We start from the raw sequence: 6,454 nt of genomic DNA, 5'->3' as shown, positions 1-6,454 counted from the left end.
CACACTGAAATGTGTTCAAGTCTCTGTCCAAACAATGGCTTCACTTGTGGAGGAATGGGGTGCATCGAATGAATGCAATATGACAATTAAAATGTCAAAACACTTCCACACGCTGCAACTTGGGATGGCCCATTCCATACAATACAATAGAGTAGAATAGACTATAATATAATAGACTATAATAGAGTAGACTAGACAAGAATAGAGTAGACTAGAACATAATAGACTATAATATAGTAGAGTAGAATAGACTATAATATAATAGACTATAATAGAGTAGAATAGACAAGAATAGAGTAGACTAGAACATAATAGACTATAATATAATAGAGTAGAATAGACTATAATATAATAGACTATAATAGAGTAGAATAGACAAGAATAGAGTAGACTAGAACATAATAGAGTAGAATAGACTATAATATAATAGACTATAATAGAGTAGAATAGACAAGAATAGAGTAGACTAGAACATAATAGACTATAATATAGTAGAGTAGAATAGACTATAATATAATAGACTATAATAGAATAGACTAGAACATAATATAATAGACTATAATAGAGTAGAATAGACTATAATATAATAGAGTAGAATAGACTATAATATAATAGACTATAATAGAGTAGAATAGACTATAATATAATAGACTATAATAGAGTAGAATAGACTATAATATAATAGAGTAGAATAGACTATAATATAATAGAGTAGAATAGACTATAATAGAGTAGAATAGACTATAATATAATAGACTATAATAGAGTAGAATAGACTATAATATAATAGACTATAATAGAGTAGAATAGACTATAATAGAGTAGAATAGACTATAATATAATAGACTATAATAGAGTAGAATAGACTATAATAGAGTAGAATAGACTATAATATAATAGACTATAATAGAGTAGAATAGACTATAATATAATAGACTATAATAGAGTAGAATAGACTATAATAGAGTAGAATAGACTATAATATAATAGAGTAGAATAGACTATAATATAATAGAGTAGAATAGACTATAATATAATAGAGTAGAATAGACTATAATAGAGTAGAATAGACTATAATATAATAGAGTAGAATAGACTATAATATAATAGAGTAGAATAGACTATAATATAATAGAGTAGAATAGAGTATAATATAATAGAGTAGAATAGACTATAATATAATAGAGTAGAATAGACTATAATATAATAGACTATAATAGAGTAGAATAGACTATAATATAATAGACTATAATAGAGTAGAATAGACTATAATATAATAGACTATAATAGAGTAGAATAGACTATAATATAATAGAGTAGAATAGACTATAATATAATAGAGTAGAATAGATTATAATAGAGTAGAATAGACTATAATATAATAGACTATAATAGAGTAGAATAGACTATAATATAATAGACTATAATAGAGTAGAATAGACTATAATAGAGTAGAATAGACTATAATATAATAGACTATAATAGAGTAGAATAGACTATAATAGAGTAGAATAGACTATAATAGAGTAGAATAGACTATAATATAATAGACTATAATAGAGTAGAATAGACTATAATATAATAGACTATAATAGAGTAGAATAGACTATAATAGAGTAGAATAGACTATAATATAATAGACTATAATAGAGTAGAATAGACTATAATAGAGTAGAATAGACTATAATATAATAGACTATAATAGAGTAGAATAGACTATAATAGAGTAGAATAGACTATACTAGAGTAGAATAGACTATAATAGAGTAGAATAGACTATAATATAATAGACTATAATAGAGTAGAATAGACTATAATATAATAGACTATAATAGAGTAGACTAGACAAGAATAGAGTAGACTAGAACATAATAGACTATAATATAGTAGAGTAGAATAGACTATAATATAATAGACTTTAATAGAGTAGAATAGACAAGAATAGAGTAGACTAGAACATAATAGACTATAATATAATAGAGTACAATAGACTATAATATAATAGACTATAATAGAGTAGAATAGACAAGAATAGAGTAGACTAGAACATAATAGAGTAGAATAGACTATAATATAATAGACTATAATAGAGTAGAATAGACAAGAATAGAGTAGACTAGAAAATAATAGACTATAATATAGTAGAGTAGAATAGACTATAATATAATAGACTATAATAGAATAGACTAGAACATAATATAATAGACTATAATAGAGTAGAATAGACTATAATATAATAGAGTAGAATAGACTATAATATAATAGACTATAATAGAGTAGAATAGACTATAATATAATAGACTATAATAGAGTAGAATAGTCTATAATATAATAGAGTAGAAGACTATAATATAATAGAGTAGAATAGACTATAATAGAGTATAATAGACTATAATAGAGTAGAATAGACTATAATATAATAGACTATAATAGAGTAGAATAGACTATAATAGAGTAGAATAGACTATAATATAATAGACTATAATATAATAGACTATAATAGAGTAGAATAGACTATAATATAATAGACTATAATAGAGTAGAATAGACTATAATAGAGTAGAATAGACTATAATATAATAGACTATAATAGAGTAGAATAGACTATAATAGAGTAGAATAGACTATAATATAATAGAGTAGAATAGACTATAATATAATAGAGTAGAATAGACTATAATATAATAGAGTAGAATAGAGTAGAATAGACTATAATATAATAGAGTAGAATAGAGTATAATGTAATAGACTATAATATAATAGAGTAGAATAGACTATAATATAATAGACTATAATAGAGTAGAATAGACTATAATATAATAGACTATAATAGAGTAGAATAGACTATAATATAATAGAGTAGAATAGACTATAATATAATAGAGTAGAATAGAGTAGAATAGACTATAATAGAGTAGAATAGACCATAATATAATAGACTATAATAGAGTAGAATAGACTATAATATAATAGACTATAATAGAGTAGAATAGACTATAATAGAGTAGAATAGACTATAATATAATAGACTATAATAGAGTAGAATAGACTATAATAGAGTAGAATAGACTATAATAGAGTAGAATAGACTATAATAGAGTAGAATAGACTATAATAGTAGATAGACTATAATAGACTATAATAGAGTAGAATAGACTATAATATAATAGACTATAATAGAGTAGAATAGACTATAATAGAGTAGAATAGACTATAATATAATAGACTATAATAGAGTAGAATAGACTATAATAGAGTAGAATAGACTATAATATAATAGACTATAATAGAGTAGAATAGACTATAATAGAGTAGAATAGACTATAATAGAGTAGAATAGACTATAATATAATAGACTATAATAGAGTAGAATAGACTATAATATAATAGACTATAATAGAGTAGAATAGACTATAATAGAGTAGAATAGACTATAATAGAGTAGAATAGACTATAATAGAGTAGAATAGACTATAATAGAGTAGAATAGACTATAATAGAGTAGAATAGACTATAATAGAGTAGAATAGACTATAATATAATAGAGTAGAATAGACTATAATAGAGTAGAATAGACTATAATAGAGTAGAATAGACTATAATATAATAGAGTAGAATAGACTATAATAGAGTAGAATAGACTATAATAGAGTAGAATAGACTATAATAGAATATACTAAAATATAATGGAACAGAGTAGAATAGAAGACTAATATAATGAGTATAATATAGACTATAATAGACTATAATAGACTAGAAGACTATATTATAATGACTATAATATATGACTAATATAATATGACTATAATAGAATATAATAGAATATAATAGAAGACTGTATTATAATGACTACAATATAATAGAAGACTAATATAATATGACTACATTATAATATGACTATAATATAGAGTAGAATATACTAGAGTATAATAGAACAGACTATAATATATGCCTCTAATATAATGACTATAATATAATAGAAGACTAATATAATATGACTATATTATAATGTGACTATAATATAGAGTAGAATATACTAGAGTATAATAGAACAGACTATAATATATGCCTCTAATATAATGACTATAATATAATACACTATAATATAAGACACTAGAATAGAATAGCTCAGCAGAGAATTGACCAAAGCAGCACAACACAGCTCCTAATTGGGGTTTACATGCCACTGAGTAAGGAGCAGGCATCCAAGCCACTCACACACAACCTGTTGTTCAGCATCAGAGCTGTTCAGAGCCACTGTCCACAGCTTCAAGCCATCATTCAGCCCATCTAATCAAACACAAAAGATAGACTTTCTGAATGTCAACTTCTAGAAATCAGAGAACTGCTGGAGACTTTCCAAATGAAATCAGCAATTAGTGTGTCCTTTGTTGTGTGCTGAGGGCTCCGTCTCCCAGCGGCCTGCCCGTTTCTAGGAATACGGTGAGTGTGTGTGTGTGGGGGGGGTTGATTCTTCTGGGGACTTTTGGGGATTTTAGGTCCCCACAAGGATAGTAAAACAGGGAAAATTGTCCCTCATGGGGACATTTCCCACATCCGCATGAGGACAAAGGCTATTCTAAACTGAGGACTTAGGTTTAGAATTAGGTCTAGGATTAGGGTTAGGTTTAGGGTTAGGTTTAGAATTAGGGTTAGGTTTAGAATTAGGGTTAGGTTTAGAATTAGGGATAGGTTTAAAATTAGGGGGAAGTAGGATTTTGTATGGAAATCAATTGTAGGTCCCCACGAGGACAGAAGAACAAAATGTGTGTGTAAATGTTTTCCTACCTTATCAGGACCACACTGTCCTGACAAGTCACCACACTGTCCTGACAAGTCACCACACTGTCCTGACAAGTCACCACACTGTCCTGACAAGTCACCACAATGTCCTGATAAGATAGAAAAACAAGAACAATTTAGAAAAGTCAGGACTTGTGTTATGTCCTGAATTTGTTAAAATGCTATGTTAAGCTTAAGGGTTAGGTTTAGGGTTAAGGTTAGGACAAGCTCACTCTCCTTGCTTGTTTTATTACATGAGTCCAAATCACTGATCTGATTTCACCTCCACTAATTCGTTTAATAAGTCAACTCTCCACTATCATGACTGAGGGTGGTTGGTCCTGCTTCTGTTCAGTAGGACTTAACAGACGGAGCAGGTTTTGAATATCACTAATGAGGACAGACCTAGACCGAACTCAGTCATTCTGTACTAATATTTACTTATATCCTTTTTTGCCTTAAGTCATTGAGAACAGGTTCTCTTTTACAATAAGGACCTAACCAAGAGGGAGCTGAATATTGAAGATGCTATATTTATACCATGACAAATAGAATGCTTGGTAGTTATCCCAAAATAATTGTTTAAGTCCAACCCTTACCTTAGTCTAATTGGGTGGCCTGGAGTGGGATGAATCATGAGACCAAACACAATAGGTGGTGTGGAGCACCTATAGGGGAGCATTGTTAGCCTGGACGCCTGTCTGTTGTTTAGCAGTAGAGCAGGAACAGAAGCACCCAGGCCAGAGGACAAAACAAAGCCCCCTCAGAATCTATCAGGTCCCAAGGTTGCTAACCAGAGGCTCAACCCCCAGTTCAGTTCCCATCATCCCTTTCATGCTCTTGGCCAGGGGGGAGGACTTAGGGGGGTATAGAGTAGTGAGGACTAAGGGGGGTGGTATAGAGTAGTGAGGACTGAGGGGGGTGGTATAGAGTAGTGAGGACTGAGGGGGGTATAGAGAAGAGAGGACTGAGGGGGGTATAGAGTAGTGAGGACTGAGGGGGGTATAGAGTAGTGAGGACTGAGGGGGGTATAGAGTAGTGAGGACTGAGGGGGGTATAGAGTAGTGAGGACTGAGGGGGGTATAGAGTAGAGAGGACTGAGGGGGGTATAGAGTAGTGAGGACTGAGGGGGGTATAGAGTAGTGAGGGGGGTATAGAGTAGTGAGGGGGGTATAGAGTAGTGAGGACTGAGGGGGGTATAGAATAGTGAGGGGGGTATAGAGTAATGAGGACTGAGGGGGGTACAGAGTAGTGAGGGCTGAGAGGGGTATAGAATAGTGAGGGGGGTATAGAGTAGTGAGGACTGAGGGGGGTATAGAATAGTGAGGGGGGTATAGAGTAATGAGGACTGAGGGGGGTATAGAGTAGTGAGGACTGAGGGGGGTATAGAGTAGTGAGGGGGTAAAGTGTAATGAGGACTGAGGGGGGTAAAGAGTAATGAGGACTGAGGGGGGTATAGAGTAGTGAGGGCTGAGGGGGGTATAGAGTAGTGAGGACTGAGGGGGGTATAGAGTAGTGAGGACTGAGGGGGGTATAGAGTAGTGAGGGGGTAAAGTGTAATGAGGACTGAGGGGGGTAAAGAGTAATGAGGACTGAGGGGGGTATAGAGTAGTGAGGGCTGAGGGGGGTATAGAATAGTGAGGGGGGTATAGAGTAATGAGGACTGAGGGGG

The sequence above is a fragment of the Salmo trutta genome, unplaced genomic scaffold (assembly GCF_901001165.1).
Source record: "Salmo trutta unplaced genomic scaffold, fSalTru1.1, whole genome shotgun sequence".
Classification (NCBI taxonomy): domain Eukaryota; kingdom Metazoa; phylum Chordata; class Actinopteri; order Salmoniformes; family Salmonidae; genus Salmo; species Salmo trutta.
This window is presented reverse-complemented; position numbering follows the sequence as displayed.